Source organism: Sus scrofa, chromosome 6 (genome assembly GCF_000003025.6).
Source record: "Sus scrofa isolate TJ Tabasco breed Duroc chromosome 6, Sscrofa11.1, whole genome shotgun sequence".
In the NCBI taxonomy this organism is placed as follows: domain Eukaryota; kingdom Metazoa; phylum Chordata; class Mammalia; order Artiodactyla; family Suidae; genus Sus; species Sus scrofa.
In genome coordinates, this window is record NC_010448.4 from 128,471,666 (window position 1) to 128,495,094 (window position 23,429).

General features: G+C 40.2%; 1 pseudogene; it reads right to left on the reverse strand.

The window, feature by feature from the left end:
• LOC110261398 overlaps window positions 1–23,429 on the reverse strand; it is a 182,067-nt pseudogene that overhangs the window by 27,139 nt on the left and 131,499 nt on the right.

Sequence of the window (23,429 nt, forward strand, 5' to 3'; positions counted from 1 at the left end):
ATGAATCTCCTAAATGTTAAATGCTAACCCAATGTGTGGAGGCTGAGCCTTCCCTCCTAAGGGGAAGTTTTATCTTCCGGGGTAAAGGGTGGCTGGAGACATGGCTTTGCCCTTTCCAAGGACACCACCTTTCTCTGGTCCCCTGACATGGTTTCCATGGTACAGGGCATGATGGATTATTCAGTATGCATATTATCATAAACAAAACACATAACTAAAAAACAACATGTATGTAACAAAATGAAGTTAGTTGAGCCATACCTTGTTTCATGCCTCAATATTGGCATTGTGTGAAAGCAGCTTTGCTGCGATGGATATATTCTGACCAAGGGCAGCATAGTGAGGGCAGTGTTGTCATTGACGTCCACAAAATTTGGATTGGCACCATGTTCCAGCAGAATACTTGCACGTTCCTTTTCCTGGCACTGGATGCCCTGTCAGTATTATGCCAAAAAACAGACGGCAAATTCAAAGAATTCAAGGGAAACACTCCAAAAGTTTCACCAATTCCTTAGATTTAAATGAGACAAATTCATTTTTACTCTAAGTCATGAAATTGAATCCATCTCCCTGTGACATGGTTGCCCACTACATACCCTTATCAGTTCTGTCCTGTTCTTGTTGTCACAGAGTTAGCTAAGCTGACATTTATTCTCTACAAGGAGAATTACCACTGCTGGGTGGCCACTGGCACAGGCCAAATGGAGAGCAGTCCTATGAAATAAAAGTGAGAGGGCTTTTTAGGAAATTGTAGTGTACTCTTTCAAAACATATGACTTAACATAACTGTAAACATTCAGTAACATGCTGTTCCTATCCCTTGAAGACAAATACTTAATTTTCTTCTGGAGAAAGAACAGTACTTTTTAGCTCATATTACTCAGCATATTAATGAAAGAAAGAACAACCTCTTCTGAAGAGAAAGAACGTGACCTTAAGATTCAGCTCAACTTGGGTTTGAATTCTACTTAAAATCTATCACTATTTATTTATTTATTTATTTATTTATTGTCTTTTTGCCTTTTCTAGGGCCGCACCCGCAGCATGTGGAGGTTCCCAGGCTAGGGGTCCAATTGGAGCTGCAGCCGCCAGCCTATGCCAGAGCCACAGCAATGCAGGATCCAAGCCACGTCTGCAACCTATGCCACAGCTCACGGCAACACCGGATCCTTGACCCACTGAGCAAGGCCAGGAATCGAACCCTCAACCTCATGGTTCCTAACTGGATTCGTTAACCACTGAGCCACGATGGGAACTCTATCACTTCTTAGGTGTCACTTGACCTTTCTGTGCCTCCATTTCCTCATCAACAAAATGTGGATAAAGCAGTAGTTATCACACAGGACGCCATAGTGATGCTTAAATGAGAAGCTATGCAAAGTGTTTAGAGAAGGTCCTTGCACAAATAACGGTTAAGTAATTATGAAATAATATTATTACTATTACTATTATTTGGCAAAGATATTTCAATTACATAAAATGACATCATACCTTCTTTGCAGATATGTTTTAAGGATTAGAAAGAACACTACACCTCAATGATTCTAATATACTCATTTTCTCACATTTTAACATCTGACATTGGAAAGCAATTGATAATTCACAATGTCTTATAACTATAATTTGGCAGCATTATTTTTTATAGTTCTTCTTTTTTCCTGTTGGACTAATTATCCTAATCTCTTTTGTCTCAGTTTCTATTTTTTAATTGAAGTACAGTCAATATATAATATTACAAATGTTACAGGTATATAATGATAAGATACAGTGATTCACAGTTTAAAAAGGTTATCTTCCATTTATAGTTATATAAAATATTGGCTCTATTCCTTGTCTTATAAAACATGTCCTTGTAGGTTATTTTAAAGCTAATAGTTTATACCTCTTAATCCCTATACTGCCTGCTACCCCTCCGTCTCCCAACTGGTAACCTCTAGTTTGTTCTCCATATCTGTGAGTTGGCAGCATTTTTAAAATATTCTTTCTTTTATTTTTTTGGCTGCACCTGCAGGAGGTGTAAGTTCCCAGGCTAGGGATCACACCTGCACCACAGCAGTGACCCATGCCACTGCAGAGATGATGCCAGATCCTTAACCTGCTGCACCACAATAGAACTCCTAAAATTTCTTATCAATACATAAAATAGGCAGGTATAACATAATCCATGGTGCCTTATGGATTAAGTGAAATAATGGTCTATACAGCAGGTCTACTGCAGTTCTAGTCATATGCTTGGTATTGAAATAAATTTTCCTTTTTTTTTCTTTTTTTTTTTTTTTTTTGCTTTTTAGGGCTGCACCTGTGGCATATGGAGGTTCCCAGGCTAGGGGTCCAATTGGAGCTTCAGCTGCCAGCCACAGCCACATCAGATCTGAGCCACGTCTGCAACCTACACCATAGCTCATGGCAATGCAGGATTATTAACCCACTGAGCAAGGCCAGGGAATCAAACCTGGTTTCTAGTCAGATTCGTTTCCACTGCACCACAAAGGGAACTCCAAATTTTAGTTCTTAAAAGCATTATGGGCAATACTGTAAATCAACTATTCTTCAATTTTATAAAAAATAATAAAAAAGCATTATGGGGAAAGAGAACTAAAATAACAAAATAAAACAAGAATTTTTTTAAAAAGTCATTTTGTTTTTTTAATTTTAGGGCCACCCATGGCTGCATACGAAAGTTCCCAGGCTAGGTGACAAGTCAGAGCTACAGCTGTCAGCCTAGGCCACAGCCATAGCAATGCAGGATCCAAGCTGTGTCTGTGATCTACACCACAGCTCATGAAAACACTGGACTCTTAAAAAACTGAGAGAGGACAGGGGTTGAATATGCATCGTCTTGGATACTATTTGGGTTTTTAACCCACTGAGCCAAAAAAAGAACTTCTTACTCTTATTTTCAGGGAAATTTAAGCTCAAGAAAATTCAGGATTCAAATGAATAGGGATGGCTCATTTTATTCAACATTTAGATTTATAGATTTATGAAATCAGACATTTTCAATGGTCAATATTACTATATAATACTATTGTAAGTGTTCAAAATGGCAGGTAGAGATTATCTTTTATAATTTCCTACCTTCAGAAAAGCTTTTGTTTGAAAGAAGGGAGGAAAAGCTTCAACTGTGTTTACTTAATGTCAATTTTATTGTATTTTATTTTTTTACTTTTTATTGCTTTTTAGGGTCACATGTGGCATATGGAATTCCCAGGCTAGGGGTTGAACCAGAGCTGCAGCTGCCAGCCAAAGCCACAGCCACAGCAATGGCAGGATCCAAGACACGCCTTCAACCTCACTACAGCTCACGGCATTGCTGGATAGTTAAGGCGCTGAGTGAGCTGAGTGAGGCCAGGTATCAAACCTGTGTCCTCATGGATGCTAGTTGGGTTCATTACCATTGAGCCACAATGGTAATGCCCCAATACTTCAATTTAAAATTTTTCATCCTCCTGGTTACCTGTTTTTCTTCTGTTGTTTTAGGTCATTTTTCTTGAGCAACAGAATCTGCTGGACTCTGGTTACACTGCCCATGCTGGCTCCCTTGGTGGGTCTTCCTGAGATCCTTGTCTGGGATATATATGGTACCTGGCCTGGGAGTTGACTCCGTGGGCTGGTGGAGGAGCCCAAGGGCGAGACGTGTTTCTTCCCCGGGAAACCAAAAATCTTTTCCATTTTAAGGAAAAGAGGCTTCAGACAGACCTCACCCCACCTTACCATCCCCCTCAGCTTTTTGCCACGTCTCAGATCCAAACACCAGTGCTGCAGATAAGCCACTGCAGTCTCATCTCAACATCCAACTGGCAAAGTAGGCAGTTTAGAATCTTTGAGCTCAGAGTAAATGTATCTAAGCAACACCTCTCAACATAGTGTGCATGTGCACCTAGAGGGGGAGGGGCGGCTGGAAGAGGGGGCATAAGATGCTAGAAGAGGCATGATACTGCACTGGTCATCTCTGGAGGGGTATTTAGGAAGCAGGGGCCCACAAGAAAATTAGCTCTGGGCCTAGCGGCCCAGCCCTATTCCTATGCTCCTCTGACCCACTTGCTCTGCTTTCCAGGCTAAAGCTTCTTCCAAATATAGCATCCTTAAAACCATCCTGGTCAATTGCCTCTATTATTTTGAATAAATTTTTGCATTTTCTTTGTAGTTCTTTTGCATTTTCTATGTAGATTTTACCTTTGCAGAGGTTAATTAGGAAATTTAGTAATCTAATAAATTTTCTAGCTCTTCTCTCTCATTTTTTAATGATGGTCTAAGGAAAGCCTTACTAAAAGATTTCAAAAACCAAAGCCAGATTTCTGATTTTCCTACAGTTACATGATTTCATGATTTGCATAATTTCCACAGGATGAAGGCAGACACCTAGACCGTGCTCACAGCTGTCTCCCACCCTGCCCTTGCCTGGCTCCTACATCTGCGGCCCCATTCCAAGTTGAGAGAGCCCCTTGGACACTGGCTGCACCTGCCCCCAGCCAGCAGCAAGGGGGTTCCCACCAGGTCCACATCAACTACCCACCCACAGCAGCATTCCCCCACCTGCACTCAGAGTCTGAGGACCGTGTGGGCACCACGCCCCCAGCAGAGGTAGCCAGACCAGGTGTCCCCAGCACCCTGATGTCTGGCTCATTGTCACCAGCTCCCCTCCTCTGCAGCCCTGGGCTGGGCTGTGCCCATCACCTTCAGAGGAGCACAGAGAGCAGAGATGGAGGGGGCACCATGTCCTCCAACAGGCAGGCTGCCCCAGGGCCAGTGAGCTGAGCTCCTGCTGTAGTAACAGATCTGAGGTGGCTGAGGGATGCTTGGCAGGTCCCAGCTCAGGCAGAGAGCTCCCTGAATTCCCCGCACATGCACCCCCAAACCCCACTCCCCACTGCTAAGGTGGCTCCATGCTCCTGCTGACTGCCTGGGCCCACAGTAGGGGTGGGTACCATAATTTGTCCTGTATGTTTCAGGTATCTTCACACTAACTCTTCTAACCCAAGCCCACCTCCTCGCACCCCCTCTCAGGAGTTAGCCTAAAGGGACTAGTCCCATTAGAAAAGATCAGAGTGAAGGCCAGGGCTGTATTTTGGCATGAAGGCTGCATACACACCAGGTGCATGGTAAAGTTTCAAGTCTGGGCCCTGGCTGCGATGACCCCTAAGCACAAAGGAAGGGGCTAATTCCTGTTTGTGCATCAAAACACACTGTTAGATATAAGTGATATCATATGGTATTTGTCTTTCTCTTTCTGACCTACTTCAGTCACTATGAGAGTCTCTAGTTCCAACCACGTTGCTGAAAATGAATGAAACTTTCCACGGAAAAGAAAATCATGGACTTGGAGAAGAGACTTGTGGCTGCCTGATGGGAGGGGGAGGGAGTGGGAGGGATCGGGAGCTTGGGCTTATCAGACACAACTTAGAATAGATTTACGAGGAGATGCTGCTGAATAGCATTGAGAACTATGTCTAGATACTCATGTTGCAACAGAAGAAAGGGTGGGGGAAAAATGTAATTGTAATGTATACATGTAAGGATAACCTGACCCCCTTGCTGTACAGTGGGAAAATAAAAAAATATATATTAAAAAAAAAAGAAAAATGGGCAAAGGACCTGAAGAGACATTTCTCCAAGGAAGATATACAGATGGCCAACAAGCACATGAAAAAATGCTCAATACCACTGATCATTAGAGAAATGCAAATCAAAACCTTCATGAGATACCACCTCACACCAGTCACAACGGCCATCATTAATAGAACCACAAATAACAAATGCTGGAGGGGGTGTGAAGAAAGGGAACCCTTTTGCGTTGTTGGTGGATATGTAAGCTGGTACAACCACTATATAACAGTATGGAAGTACTTTAGAAAACTATACATAGAACTACCATGTGACCCAGCAATCCCACTCTTGGGCATATATCTGGACAAAACTTTCCTTAAAAAAGATACATGCACCCACGTGTTCACTTCAGCACTATTCACAATAGCCGAGGCATGGAAACAACCAAATGTCCATTGACAGATGATTGAATTAGGAAGATATGGTATATATACACAATGGAATACTACTCAGCCATAATAAAGAATGAAATAATGCCATTTGCAGCAATATGGGTGGAACTAGAGACTCTCATCCTGAGTGAAGTAAGTCAGAAAGAGAAAGACAAATACCATATGATATCACTTATATATGGACTCTAATATATAACACAAATGAACCTTTCCACAGAAAAGAAATTCGTGGACTTGGAGAACAGACTTGCGGTTGCCAAGGGGGAGGAGGAGGTAGTGGGATGGACTGGGAATTTGGGGTTAATAGATGCAGACTATTGCCTTCAGAATGGATTAGCAATGAGATCCTGCTGTGTAGCACTGGGAACTATGTCTAGTTACTTATGATGGAGCATGATAATATGAGTAAAAGGAATGTATACATGTATGTGTAACTGCATCACCATGCTGTACATTAGAGAAAAAAAAGGTAAAAACTCAAAATATAAGAAAATATAAATTACATTAAAGAAATTCTTAGGAATCAACCTGACCAAGCTGATGAACAAATTATATTCTGAGAAGTATAAAACATTAATAACAGAAATTGAAAAGATAATCTGCTTGTGGATTGAAAGCATTACTGCTGTTTAAACAGCTGTACTGTGAGTTCCTGCCAAGGAGCAGTGGGTAAAATATCCAACTGCACCCACTAGGGTAACTGCAGAGGTGCAGATTCAATCCCACCTGGCACAGTGGATTAAAGGATCCAGAATTGCCACAGCTGCAGTGTAGATCTTAGCTGAGGCTTGGATTCAATCCCTGGCCTGGGAATGTCCACATGCCCCAGATGAAGAACAAAAGGAAAAAAAAAGCCATACTACCCAAAGCAATCTACAGATTTTAATGTGGTCCCTATCAAATTACCCATGAAATTTTCCATAGAACAAGAACAAATAATCCTAGAATTTATGTGGAACCCTCAGAGACACAGGATTGCAAAAACAATCCTAAGGGAAAAGAATAAAGGAGGAGCATAACCCTCTCAGACTCTCTGTGATTATGGAAACTTAGCTTTGATGCTTTCACTAAAATTTGTTCCTTCCAAACACAGCTGCTGCTGGGAAACTGATTCAGGAAGGGAGGGCCTGTGCCCGAGGTGTGCACAGTACCACTTGAAAACTCAAGGAAAAGGATTTCCTGTCATGATTCAGCAGTTAACGAACCCAACTAGCATCCATGAGGACGTGGGTTCAATCCCTGGCCTCGCTCAGTGGGTTAAGGATCCAGTGTTGCCATGAGCTGTGGTTAGTTCACAGATGCGGCTCAGATCTGGCATTGCTGTGGCTGTGGTGGAGGCCAGAGGCTACAGCTCCAATTGGACCCCTACCCTGGGAACTTCATATGCCATGGGTGTGCCCTAAAAAGACAAAAAAAAAAAAAAAAGAAAGAAAGAAAAAAGAAAAAGAAAACTCAAGGAAGAAAGAACTGATTTATCTCCCTTCCCCTGCAAACATAAAGTTTAATTAGTTAGACTCAAGAGGGACAAAGATCCATATGCAGAATGAGCTACTCATTTGATTTTTTTTTCATTTCCACATAGATTATTTATTTTTGTATAATGATTTTTTTCCATTATAGCTGGTTTACAGAGTTCTATCGATTTTCTACTGTACATCATGGTGACCCAGTTATACATACATGTATACATTCTTTTTTCTCACATTACCATGTTCCATCATAAGTAACCATAGTTCCCAGCGCTACACAGCAGGATCTCATTGCCAAAATCATTTGAATTTTGAAGCTGTCCCTGATTCCCCATCACAAATGTGGGTATCATCCTGCAGTTACAATAAAGCTCATTGGTCATCCCACTTACATGTGTTTTTCCTTGTTGTCAGTGGGACAATAATGTAAATGAATGCCACATTTGTAAACAGAACATCTGTGGGTTTATTTAACACACTCTCAACAAATCATCTGCTTTATCATGCATTTCAAAGCAGGGATAATTTAAAGATTCAGAATTTCATACACAAAACACCTGGCAATCTCCAAAATATACAAACAACATAAACACTTCTACAACAGAATAAATAAATATATATATGCTTTTTCTCAAATTATCCTCTACCATGTTCCATTACAAGTGACTGGATACTGTGCTAAACAGCAGGATTTCATTGCTTATCCACTACAAATGCAATGGTTTGGATCTATTAACCCCAGACTCCCAGACCAGCCCACTCCCTTCTCGCTCCCTCTTGGCAACCAGAAGTCTGTTCTCCAAGTCCATGAGTTTTTTTTCTTTGGAAAGTTTCATTTGTGCCATATATTAGAGTCCATATATAAGTGATATCATATGGTATTTGCCTTTGTCTTTCTGGCTCATTTCACTCAGTATGAGATTCTCTAGTTCCATCCATATTGCTGCAAATGGCATTATTTCATTCTTTATTATGGCTGAGTAGTATTCCATTGTGTATATATACCATATCTTCCTAATGCAATCATCTGTCAATGGACATTTGGTTTTTCCATGCCTTGGCTATTGTGAATAGTGCTGAAGTGAACATGTGGGTGCATGTATCTTACTTAAGAAATACAAAAAAATCATAAGAATACTATGAATATATAATTACATGCCAACAAATTTGACAACCTAGAAGAAAATGACAACTTTCTAGACCTATAGGCTGCCAAAACTGAATCAAGAAGAAATAGATCGAAAGAACAGATGGATCACTAGAAATTAAATATAATATTAATAAAAACACTCCCTACAAACAAAATCCCAGGACCAGATGACTTCACAGGCGAATTATAACAATCATAAAAGAATAAATTATACCCATCCTTCCTAAACATCCCCAAAAGGCTTAAGAAGAAAGAACACTCCCAAAGATATTCTATAAAGCCAACTTCAATCTAATATCAAACACAGATAAAGATATTACTAAAAAAGAAATAGTAGGTATTCAGATTGGAAGATAAGAGGCAAAATTTTCACAGTACTTAGATGACATGATGTTATTTGTAAAAAACCCTAAGTTCTTTGCAGAACTATTCACAATATCAAAGACAGAGAAACCATCTCAATGTCCATGGACAGGTGAATGCATTAGGAAAATGCGGTCCATACATAGAAGGAACACTACTCAAACCTAAAAAAATGACACCATGGTAGCAATTGCAGTGACATAGATAGAAATGGAGATTCTCATACTAAGTGAAGAAAGTCAGAAAGATAAGAGAGACACAATAGCATATCAATTACATGTGGAGTCTAAAATATGACACAATTATCTGTCTACAAACAAAACCAGACAGTGGACATGGACACAGGCAAACTTGTGTTTGCCAGCAGAGAGGGGAGATAGAGGGCTGGACTGGGAGTCTGGGCTTCATAGAGGTACTGCATATGGAATGGATAATCAATGGAGTCCTGCTGTAAAACACAGGGAACTATATCCAATCCCCTGTGATGGAACAAGATAAGGAGGCACACTCTCACCACTCTTATTCAAAAGCGTTCTGGAAGTTCTAGCCATGGCAATCTGACAAACAAAAGAAATATAAGGTATCCAAATTGGAAGCAAAGAAGAAAAATGGTCAGTGTATGCAGATGACATGATACTATTCATATAAAACCCTAAGGACTCCACACACAAAAATTACTCCAAAGGATTAATGAATTCGGCAAAGTAGTGTGATACAAGGTAAACTTTCAGAAATTGAATGCATTGCTGTATAGTAACAATGAAGTATCAGAAAAGGAACATAAAAGTACAATACCTTTTAACATTACACCCCCAATAATTAAATACCTAGAAATAAACCTGACAGAGGAGGTGAAAGGCCTATGTGCTAAGAACTACAAAACATTAATCAAGGAAATTAAAGAGGATTCAAAGAAATGGAAAGACATTCCATGCTCTTGAGTTGGAAACATTAACATTGTAAAAATTGCCATACTGCCCAAAGCAGTCAATACTTTCAGTAACAAAGATTCATGCACTCATATATTCTATGCAGCACTATTCACAAGAGCCAAGACAGGGAAATCATCTCAATGGCCATGGTCAGGGGAATAGATTAGGAAAATGTGGTCTATACATAGAAGGAATACTACTCACACATAAAAAAATGACAACATGATAGCAGCTGCAGTAACATGGATGGAACTAAAGATTCTCATAGTGAGTTAAGAAAGATAAAGAGAGACACAATAAGATATCAATTATATGTGGAGTCTAAAATATGGCGGAAATGATCTATCTACAAACAAAACCAGGAGTTCCCATTGTGGCTCAGTGGTTAACGAATCTGACTAGGAACCATGAGATTGCAGGTTCAATCCCTGGCCTTGCTCAGTGGGTTAAGGATCTGGTGTTGCCGTGAGCTGTGGTGTAGGTTGCAGACGTGGCTCAGATCCTGCATTGCTGTGGCTCTGGCATAGGCCGGCGGCTACAGCTCTGATTAGACCTCTAGCCTGGGAACCTCCATATGCTGCATGAGTGGCCCTAGAAAAGGCAAAAAGAAAAAAAAATTAAAAATACAAACAAAACCAGATCATGGACATGAACATAGACTTCTGTTTGCCAGAAGAGAGGGGAGATAGTGGGCTCGATTGGGAGTCTAGGCTCCATAGAGGTAAACCCATTGCATTTGGAATGGATGATCAATGGAGTCCTGCTGTACAGCACAGGGAACTATATCCAGTCCCTTCTGATGGAACATGATGGAGGCCATTGTGTAAAAGAGACTGTATTTCTAAATATATACGTATCACAGTCTCACTTTCCTCTACAGCAGAAGTTGACTGAACATTGTAAATCAACCGTAACAAAAACATGTATGGAACAAGACAAGGATGCCCACTCTCACTGCTATTATTCAAAATGGTATTGGGGAGGAGTTCCTGTCGTGGTGCAGTGGTTAACAAATCTGACTAGGACCCATGAGGTTTAGGGTTCGGTCCCTGGCCTTGCTCAGTGGGTTAAGAATCTGGCATTGCCATGAGCTGTGGTGTAGTTTGCAGACGTGGCTCAGATCCCATGTTGCTGTGGCTGTGGTGTAGGCCAGTGGCTACAGCTCTGATTAAACCCCTAGCCTGGGAACCTCCATATGCCACAGGAAGCGGCCCTAGAAAAGGCAAAAAGACCAAAAAGAAAAAACAAAAAAAAAAACCAAAAATGGTATTGGAACTCCTAACAATATGCATCCGACAAACAAAAGAAATACAAGGATTCCACAAAAAACCTACTCCAACTGACTCACAAATTCACCTAAGTAGCAGAATACAAGATGACTATTCAGACATTGGTTGCATTTCCCTCTGCTAACAATGAAATATCAGAAAGGAATATAAAATTACAATACATTTGAAAATTGCACCCCAAAATATTAAACAGGAACAAATCTGAACAAGGAGGTGAAAGACTTATACACTGAGAACTAGAAAACATTAGTCAAGGAAATTAAAGAAGATACAAAGAAATGGAAAGATATTCCATGATCCTGATTCAGAAGAATTAATATTGGGAAATTGGCCATCCTACCCATAGCAATCTAGAAATTCAAAGCTATCACTACCAAATTAGCCATGATATTTTCCACAGAACTACAACATGCTCTCCAAAAATTTATAGGAAGCATAAGGACTCAGAGTTGCCAAGGATCAAAAACAAACGAGGAGGCATAAATCCCCCATACTCAAGGCAATATCAGAAAGTTACTGTCATCTAGACTTGTGGTCCTGATACCAAAACATATATAATGCCCAGTGCAACAGAATAGAGACCCCAGAAATGAATTTAGACACCTATGGTCAATGAATCTTCAAAAAAGGAGGCAAGAATCAAAAACATGGAGAAGAGTGATTTTTCAATAAGTGTTGTGGGCAAAATGGGACAGCTGCATGAAAATCGTCAAACCTGGAACACACCCTCACACCATGCACAAAAATAAACTCAAATGGCTTAAAGACTTCACATAAGACAAGTCATCATCAAACTCCTAAAAAAGAATAGAGGCAAAAATACTCTGACATCAACCATACAAATATTTTCCAAAGTCAATCTCTGAAGGCAACAGAGAGAAAAGCTAAAATAAACCCAGGGGACCAAATTGAACTGACAAGCCCTGGCACAGCAAAGGACACCATAAAAAGAAATGCAATGGAATACTACTAAGCCATAAAAAAGAATGAAATAATGCCATTTGCAGCAACATGGATGGAACTAGAGACTCTCATCCTGAGTGAAGTAAGTCAGAAAGAGAAAGACAAATACCATATGATATTACTAATATCTGGTATCTAATATACAGAAAAAAATGAACCTTTCCACAAATGTTCTTTCCACAAAAGAAAATCTTGGACTTGGAGAATAGACTTATGGTTCCCTGGGTGGGGGTGGGGGGAGGGAGTGGGAGGGATTGGGAGCTTGGGGTTAATAGATGCATGCAAACTATTGCTTTTAGAATAGATTAACAATGAGATCCTGCTGTGTAGGACTGAGGACTATGTCTAGATACCTACAACAGAGCATGACAATGGGAAAAAAAATTATGTATACATGTATGTGTAACTGGGTCCCCATGCTGTACAGTGGGGAAAAAAAGTGTGTTAGGGGAAATAACAATAAAAAATAAAAAAAAGAAACAAAGAAAAAGAAAAGAAGTAGAAATCTGACAGAATGAGAGAAACTAGGGTCAAATGATGCAACTGACAAGGGCTTGATCTATAGAATATACAAACAACATACATACACAATAGCCAAGAAAACAGCAACCATCCAATTGAAAAATGAACAAGAGAAAGTCAAATACCACATGATCTCACTTATATCTGGAATCTAATATATGGCACAAAGGATCTTTTCCACAGAACAAAAAATCATGGACTTTGGGAATAGACTTGTGGTTGCCAAGGTGGAGGGGAGGGGTGGAAATGGATTGGGAACTTGAGGCTAATAGATGCAGACTATTTCTTTTGGAATTTATAAGCAATGAGATCCTGCTTTGTGACACTGGGAATTATGTCTAGTCACTTATGATAGAGAATGATAATGTGAGAAAAAATATACTCATGTATGTGTAACTGGGTCATCATAGTGTACAGTAGAAAGCTGACAGAACACTGTAAACCAGCTATAATGAAAAAAATAAAAATCAGTATGTAAAAAAAGAAAAATGGGAGAAAGACCTGAACAGACATTTCTCCAAAGAAGATATATAGAGATGGCCAGCAAGCACATGAAAAAATGCTCAACATCAATTATTATTAGGAAAATGTAAATCAAAACTATTGTAATGTATCAAATCACCCATGTCAGAATGGGAATCATTAACAAGTCAACAGATAACAGATGCTGGAGAGGGTGTGGAGAAAATGGAGCCCTTCTATACTGTTAGGGATGTCAGCTGGTATAACCACTGTGTAAAACAGTATGCAGGTACCCCAGAAAAGTTAATATAGAACAACAGTATGACCCAGCAATCCCCCTCTTGGGCATATATCCAGACAAAAATTTCCTCGATAAAGAGACATGCACCAGTGTGTTCACTGCAGCATGACTCACCATAGCCAAGACATGGAAATGACCTAAATGTCCATCCACAAATGGATGGATGAAGAAGAGGTGCTAGATACACACAATGGAATACAACTCAGCCTTAAAGAAGAACAAAATCAGGCCATTTGCAGTGACATGGAGGGAATTAGAGATGCTCATACGAAGGGAAGTAATTCAGAAAGAGAAAGCCAATACCCTAGGATATCACTTATCTCTGGACTCTAACATATGGCACAAATCAACCTTTCCAAAGAAAAGAAACCTATGAACTTGAAGAACAGACTTGTGGTTGCCACGTGGGGAGAGCAGGGAAGGGTTAGGCTGGACTGGGAATCTGGGCTTACTGGAGGCAAACTACTGCATTTGGTCTGGAAAAGCAATGGGGATCCTGCTGCACAGCACCGGGAAGCATAATGAATCCTTTGCGATGCAACATGATGGAGGACATTGTGTAAAAGAGAATGCATTTCTATGTATGGATAACGGTCTCATTTACTCTATAGCAGAATTTGATGGAACATTGTATATCAAGTATAATAAAAAAATTTATGGAACAAAACAAGAATGCCCACCATCATCACTATTATTCAACATGGTTCTGTAAGTCCAAGCCACACAGTCAGACAAACAAAAGAAATTAAAGGTATCCAGGAGTTCCCGTCGTGGCGCAGTGGTTAACGAATCTGACTAGGAACCATGAGGTTGCGGGTTCGGTCCCTGCCCTTGCTCAGTGGGTTAACGATCCGGCGTTGCCGTGAGCTGTGGTGTAGGTTGCAGACGCGGCTCGGATCCCGCGTTGCTGTGGCTCTGGCATAGGCCGGTGGCTACAGCTCTGATTGGACCCCTAGCCTTGGAACCTCCATATACCACAGGAGTGGCCCAAGAAATAGCAACAACAACAACAACAACAACAACAAAAGACAAAAAAAAAAAAAAAAGAAATTAAAGGTATCCAAAGTGGAAGAGAAGAGGCAAAATTCTCACTGTACACAGATGAAGCATTACTATTCAAAACCCTTAGGAATGCACAAAAACAACACTAACTGAACAAAGATTTCAGCAAAGTAGCAGGATACAAGATTAACATTCACAAAATGGTTGCATTTCTTTATACAAACAGTGAGATATCAGAAAAGGAATGTAAAACACAATACCTTGTAAAGTTGCACCCCCCAAAATTAAATACCTAGAAATAAACCTGACAAAGTGAAAGACTTATATGCTAATAATTACAAAACATTAATCATAGAAATAGAAGAGGATTCAAAGAAATGGAAAGATATTTCATGCTCCTGGGTTGGAAGAATTAATGTCATAAAAATGGCCATACTACCCAAAGGAGAAAAATACACATGCACTCATATGTCCATTGCCACACTATTTGCAATAGCCAAGACAGGGAAACCATCTCAACGTCCATGAACAGGTGAATAGATTAGGAAAATGTGGTCCATACATAGAAGGAATACCACTCACACATAAAAAATGACAACATGATAGCATTTGCAGTAACATGGATAGAACTAGTAATTCTCATATTGAGTGAAGAAAGTCAAAGACAAAGAGAGCCACCATAGGATATCAATTATATGAGAGTCTAAAATATGGCACAAATGATCTATCTACAAACAAAAACAGATCATGGACATGGACAGACTTGAGTTTGCCATGGGAAAGGGGGGAGGTAGTGGGCTGGAATGGGAGTCTGGGGTTCAAAGAGGCAAACTATTGGTTTCAGAGTAGATAAGCAATGGAGTCCAGTACAGCACAGGGAAGTTCGTCCAATTTCTTGTGATGGAACATGATGGAGACCAATGTGTAAAAGAGTGTTATTTATATACATGTACTACGAACTCACTTTCCTCTACAGCAGAAAGTGACTGTACCTTGTAAATAAACCATAACTAAAACATGTATGGAACAAGACAAGGATGTCCACTCTCACTTCTAATATTCAACATAGTATTGAAAGTCCTAGGCACAGGAATCAGACAAACAGAAGCAATACAAGGTATCTAAATTGGAAGAGAAGAGGTAATATTGGCAGTGTATGCAGATGATGTGATACTATATATACTACACCCAAGTACTCCACACAAAACTCCTCCAGCTGATCAACAAATTCAGCTAAGTAGCAGGATACAAGCTTAATATTCAGACATTGGTTACATTTCCCTATGATAACAATGAAGTATCAGAAAATGAATATAAAATTAAAATACCTTTTAAAATTACACCCCCAAAATATTAAATACCTAGGAACAAACCTGAACAAGATGAAAAGGTGAAAGACTTATATGCTGAAAATTAGAAAACATTAATCAAGGAAATTAAGGAAGGTTCAAAAAAATGGAAGATATCCATGCTCTTGTTTTGGAAATGTTAATATCCTAAAAATGGCCATACTACCCAAAGCAATATACAAATTCAATGCCATCACTATCAAATTAGCCATGACAATTTCCACAGAACTACAACAAACAATCCAAAAATTTATATGGAACTGAAAAAGACTCAGAATTGTCAAGGCAATCCTAAGGATCAAAAAATGAAGAGGCATAAATCTCCCAGACTTCAGGCAATACTAAAAAGCTATAGCCATCCAGACTTGTGGTCCTGATACCAAAACAGAGATAAAGACCAATGGAACAGAATAGAGAACTCAGAATGGACCCTAGACGCCCATGGTCAATTAATCTTCAAAAAAGGATTCAAGAACATAAAAAGGGGAAAAGAGCTTTCTTTCAGCAAGTGGTGCTGGCAAAACTGGACAGCTGCATGTAAATCGTCAAAACTGGAACACACCCACACATCATGCACAAAAATAAACTCAAAATGCCCTAAGGCCCTTCAACATAAGACCGGATACCACCAAACTCCTAGAAGAGAACACAGGCAAAAATAGTCTGACATCAACCATATAAATGTGTTCTAAAGTCAGTCTCCCAAGGCAACAGAAAGAAAAACAAAAATAAACCCAGGGGACCAAATCGAACTGACAAGCTTTGGCACAGCAAAGGACAGCTTAAGAAAAAAGAGATTAGGCCCTTGTCAGTTGCATAATTTGACACTATTTTCTCCCATTCTGTAAGCTGTCTTTTCGTTTTCTTTCTGGTTTCCTTTGTGGTGCACAACTTGTCAGTTTGATTAGGTCCCATTGGTTTATTTTTGCATTTATTTCTGTTGCTTTGGGAGACTGACTTGAGAAAACATTTGTAAGGTTGATGTCAGAGAATGTTTTGCCTATGTTCTCTTCCAGGAGTTTGATGGTATCTTGTCTTATATTTAAGTCTTTCAGCTATTTTGAGTTTATTTTTGCGAATGGTGTGAGGATGTGCTGTAGTTTCATTGATTTCCCAGCAATACTTGCTGAAAAGACTATCATTTTCCCATTTTATACTCTTGCCTCCTTTGTCAAAGATTAATTGCCCATAGGTGTCTGGATATATTTCTGGGTTCTCTATTCTGTTCCATTTGTCTGTATGTCTATTTTGGTACCAGTACCACACTGTCTTGATGACTGTGGCTTTGTAACGTTGCCTTATGTCTGGGAGAATGATGCCTCTTGCTAGGTTTTTGTTCTTCAGGATTGCTTTGGCAATTCTGGGTCTTTTGTGGTTCCATATAAATTTTTGGATTGTTTGTTCTAGTTCTGTGAAAAATGTCATGGGTAATTTCATAGGGATTTCAGCCAACAACCCAATTGGAAAATGGACAAAAGACCTGAATAGACATTTCTCCAAGGAAGATATACAGAGGGCCAAGAACCACATGAAAAAAATGTTCAACATCACTGATTATCAGAGAAATGCAAATCAAAACTCCTACAAGATAACACCTCACACCAGTCAGAATGGCCATCATTAATAAGTCCACAAATAACAAGTGCTGGGGGTGTGTGAAGAAAAGGGAACCCTCCTGCACTGTTGGTGGGAATGGAAGCTGGGACAACCACTATCGAGAACAGTATGGAAGTACCTTAGAAAACTATACATAGTACTACCATATGACCTACCATTCTTGGGCATATATCTGGACAAGGCTTTCCTTAAAAAAGACACATGCACCTGCATGTTCATTGTAGCACTATTCACAATAGCCAAGATATGGAAATAACCCAAATGTCCATTGACAGATGATTGGATTAGGAAGATGTGGTATATATACACAATGGAATACTACTCAGCCATAAAAAAGAGCAAAATAATGCCATTTGCAGCAACATGGATGGAACTAGAGGCTCTCATCCTGAGTGAAGTAAGTCAAAAAGAAAAAGACAAATACCATATCATATCACTTAAATCTGGAATATAACATATGGCACAAAGACATTTCCACAGAAAAGAAAATCATGGACTTGGAGAATAGACTTGTGGTTGCCATGGGGGAAGGGGAGGGAATGGGAGGGACTGGGAGTCTGAGGTAAATAGATATAGAATGTTTCCTTTGGGATGGATTAACAATGAGATCCTGCTGTGTAGCACTGGGAACTCTATCTAGTCACTTGTGATGGAACATGTAATGTGAGAAAAAAGAATGTATGCATGTAAGTGTAACTGGTCACCATGTTGTACAGTAGAAAAAAATATATATATGAAATGGAGTTTTAACTAAAAAACAACCCCCCCCCTTGGCTAAGAAGGCAGCTGCAAGCCTTTCCAGCTATGCTCATCACTATACCACCCTTCCTGTAATAATGTAACAACTGTGTGCTCTCTGTCCAAGCCAGCAGCCCTACTAGTCAGGTACCCAGCATTGCTTATCGGTTCTGCTTCTGTAACCTTGCCCACTCAGTTTCTTAGGGAGGAACAGTGTCTGCTTGGGGATGGGGGAGGTCCGGGACGCTTACATGGGAAAATCAAGACCTTGTAGTGTATAAAAGTTACTGAGAACAAAGACCTGGTGCTCAGACTCTGGAGGTGACTCCTCTGAGCCTGCACCGGTGCTGAATAAACCTTGCTTTTCCATATCTCCAAGTGCTGTTTGTCTCCTTCCACTGCCACGGTTTTTGCAGTTTCCGCAACATATATACATATAAATAAAAGACAAAAAAAACAAAAAAACAAAAAAAGAAAAGAAATAGAGAACTTATGGAGTGAGAAACTATGTTCAAATGATGCAGCTGACAAGGTTTAATGTCTAGAATATATAAGCAACTTGTACAACTAAACAGCCAAAAAACTAACAGCCTAACTGAAAATGGGCAAAAGACCTGAACAGACATTTCTCCAAAGAAGATATACAGATGGCCAACAAGCACATGATAAAATGCTCAATATCATTGATTATTATAGAAATGCAAATCAAGACTATTATGAGGTACCATCTCTCTCATGTCAGAATGGGCATCATTAATAAGTCAACAAAAAACAGGTGCTGGAGAGGATGTGGAGAAAATGTGTTCCTCCTACACTGTTGGTGGAAATGTAAATTAGCATAATCACTATGAAAAACAGCATGAAGATACCTCAGAAAACTAAACATACAATATTACCAGCAACCCCCCCCCTCCTTGGATATATCTCCAGACAAACTTTCCTTGAAAAAAAGGCATTCATCATTGTGTTCATTGCAGCACTATTCACCACAGCCAAGACATGGAAACAAATCTTTGTCTGACATGAACAAAATATTGATGGATTATGAAGATTTGGTATATATACGCAATAGAATAAATCTTAGCCATGAAGAACAAAATAATGCCATTTGCAGAAAGATGGATGGAATAAGTGAAGTCTCTCATAATAAGTGAAGTAAATGAGAAAAAGAAAGACAAATACCATAGGATAACACCTAAATATGGAATGTAATATATGGCACAAAAGAACCTTTCCACAGAAAAGAAACCTATGGACTTGAAGAACAGACTTATGGTCGCCAAGGGCAGGGGGCAGGGAGTGGCTGGACTGGGAGTGTGGGGTTAATAGATGAAAACTATTTGGAGTTTATGAGCAATGGGGTCCTGCTTTACAGAACAGGAAGTATATCCAATCCCTTGTGATGGAACATTATGGAGGATAATGTGTGAAAGGGAATGTATTTATATATAGGTATAACTAGCTCACTTTACAGAAGAAATTGACTGAACATTGTAAATCAAACATAATAAAAAATTTATGGGACAAGACAAGATTTGCTCACTCTCACCACTCTTATTCATTATAATATTGGAAATCCTATCCACAGTCAACAGATAAACAAAAGAAATACAACGTATCCAAATTGGAAGAAAAGAGGTAAAATTGTCACTGTATGCAGACAACATGATACTATTTGACAACATGATACTATTTATATAAAACACTAAGGACTCCACATAAAAACTATCCCAACTGATCAACAAATTCAGCTAAAGTGTAGGATACAAAAACAACATTCAGCCATTGGCTGTATTTCCCTATACTAACAATGAAATATCAGAAAAGCTATATAAAATTAAATACCTTTTGAAACTGCACTCAAAAATATTAAACACCTAGGAATAAACCTGACCAAGGAGGTAAAAGACTTAAATGCTGAGAACTATAAAACATTAATCAAGGAAATTAAAGCAGATTCAAAGAAATGGAAAGATATTCCATGCTCCTGCTTTGGAAGAATTAATATCCTAAAAATAGCCATCCTATCCAAAGTAATCTACAGACTCACTGTCAAATGAGCCATGACGTTTTTCACAGAACTACAACAAACTATCTAAAAATGTATATGGAACCATAAAAGACTCACAATTACCAAAGCCATTTTAAAGATAAAAAAAAAATTAGGAGGCATAACTCTTCCAGACTTCAGTCAATATTACAAAGCTATAGTCATCAAGAAAGTGTGGTCCTGGTACCAAAACAGACATAACAAGCAGTGCAACAGAATAGAGAACCCAGAAATTAACCCAGACATTTATGTTCAATTAATCTTTGACAAAGGAGGCAAGAATATAAAATGGGGAAAGGAGCATTTTTTCAGCAAGTGGTGCTGGCAAAGATGGGCAGCTGCATGTAAATTAATGAAACTGGAATACACCCTTATGCCATGCACAAAAATAAACTCAAAATGCCTGAAAGACTTTGACATAAGGCAAGGAAGGCACTGTCAAACTCCTAAAAGAGAATATAGTCAAAGATACTCTGACATCAACCGTACAAATGTTTTCTTAGGTCAGTCTCCCGAGGTAACAGAAAGAAAAGCAAAAATAAACCCAGGGGACCAAATCAAACTGACAAGCTTTTGCACAGCAAAGGAAATCATAAAAAAAAAAGACAAGCTATGGAATGGGAGAAAATAGTTTCAAACAATGCAACTGACAAGGGCTTAATCTCTAGAATATAAAAACAATTTATATATACAAACACAACAGCCAAATAACCAACCAGTGGAAAAATGGGCAAAATACTTGAACAGAAATTTCTCCCAAGAAGATATACAGATGGCCAACAAGCACATGAAAAAATGCTCAACATCACTTATTATTACAGAAATGCAAATCAAAACTATTATAAGGTGCCACCTCACACCTGTCAGAATGGACGTCAATAATAAGTGAACAAATAACAAATGCTGGAGAGGGTATGGAGGAAGGGATCCTTCCTAAACTGTTGGTGGAAATGTAAATTGGTATGACCACTATGGAAAACCGTAGAGGTACCTCAGAAAACTAAATATAGGACAACCATATGATTCAGCAACCCCCCTCTTGGGCGTGTATCTGGACAAATCTTTCCTTGAAAAAGACACAAGCACCGGTGTGTTCATTGCAACACTACTCACAATAGCCAAGACATGGAAATAACCTAAATGTCCATTGCCTGGTGGATGGATTGTGAAAATGAGGTGTATACATACACAATGGAATACTATAAAAAAGAACAAAATAATGCCATTTGCAGCAACATGGATGGAACTAGAGTTTTTCATACTAAGTAATTCAGAAAGTGAAAGTGGGATATCACTTATATCTGGAATCTAACACATGGAACAAATGAACCCTTCCACAGAAGAGAAACTCATGGACTTGAGAACAGACTTGTGGGTGCCAAGGGGAGGGTGAGGGTGTGGGGTGGACAGGGATTTTCAGGTTAATAGATGCAAACTATTGCATTTGGAGTGGATAAGCCTTGAGGTCCTACTGTACAGCACAGTGAACTATATCCAGTTACTTGTGATGGAACATAATGTAAGATTATGCGGGAAAAAATTATATATGTATGCCTGTGCCAGTTTTCTGTACAGTATAAATTGACAGTATACTGTAAATCAACTATAACAGAAAAAATAAAAATCATAAATTAAAAAAATAAAAGTAAATTTTTAAAAAAAATTTAAAAAGTACTTCTTGACAAAGTCTCTCTCCGAACATTATTTGGGTGATGCTACATCCAAATTCCAATGTGTTGATCAAGATACGATTCACCTCAGTCAAAAGTATAGGCATTCTGAATCATTCACCTGTGATATAAAAGGCCATTTAGGCTGACTGAGCTGCATCTCCATGGACCTGTCCACTGTCATTCTGCAGAGTCTCATCCAAAGTCAGCCCAGCCTCTTCCTCCATGGGTGACAATGTCTCCCTATTCCAGAGCTCGGTATGATATTTCATGTCTGAGTCTGCCTTACTTTTGAGGACCTTCTATCCTTCCAGAATAGCTTGGGAGAATAATACCACATAACCTTCTTCAGAGAATCCAGTCTTGCAGTCTCTCTGGCTATAAGAGCCCCCTGTGGGCCTGAGAAGGGAAACAAAAGAGGTTAAAATACAAGTTCACAGAAATTTCATCCCACTGAAGTTTAGCAGGCCTGTTGTGTGCAAGGTCTCCGACTGGGCTGTGACAAGCTTTCAGCTACCACAGCTTCCACCCAGAGAGGATCTGGGGTCTGCTTCTGTGGTCTCCCCATTAGCTGTGATAGGGGACAAGCTGCAGGGAAGGAAGGCAGGCTGACGGCAAAGCTGAGCACCTGTCAGGGCCTCCCTGGCACGTGGGAGAGGGAAGGTCTGAGGACTTTCCCTTAGGAGGAGGCAGAAGAGCCAGGGGTTAGCCAGTGAAGACTCCGAGGAGAAGGCCAAGGGAGCCACCAAGCGCTGCAGGGCCCCTCTCGCCCCCATGCTCAGGCTTTGGATGGTGGACCAGCAGGCTGTGTCCTGCCTGTGGTGGTTGGAGAAGGAGAGGAGCAGAGCAAGAAAGGAGATTCTCCAAGACTCAGTTCAGAGCCTGGCTCTGGAGGAGGCTGCTGGCAGGCAGGGAAGTTCCACCCTCCAGTCCTCTTCCCCCAGTTCTGGGAACTTATCCATGCTTAGAGCCCGCTCTCCAGCCTAACCAGGCCAGAGAGCACCCCTAACTGATGGGAAAGGGGGGCTCCTTCCTATCCTGGCCTCTGGAGCAACCTGGGCTTTCACTCAGTGGGAAGTCTAGACCCTGGGGACCCAGAGGGCAGGAATAGTGCAGGTGGACGAAGGGGCCTTCCCAGGCTGTGGGGAGTAACAGCTACAGGTCAGCCATGTAGGGACGAGGAATGGAGGGAGACAATGCCTGGCTCCACAGTGAGTGCAGGCAGAAGAAGCAAAGCACACACATTGCACAACCCGCAGTCATGCCTCTCAGGGCTGCCAAGCTGGAACATGCCGCCCACTGCCGCTGCCTGCCCACCCTTGGCTCCAGAGGAGCTCCAGGCACCCCAACAACACTGGGCCAGACCAGCACTTCTACCAAAAGCGCCAAGTGGAGAAAGAGCAGGGCACAGTAGTCGTTCCTCCAGTAAAGCTCCAAACTGAAGCTGCATGCCTCAGGAGAGAAGCTCCAAATAGAACCTAGGGGGGTGGGGGAGCTAAGTTGCCCAGGAAACTTTTTGCCTGCCCCCAGCCTGGGTCAAGTGTACCTGAGTA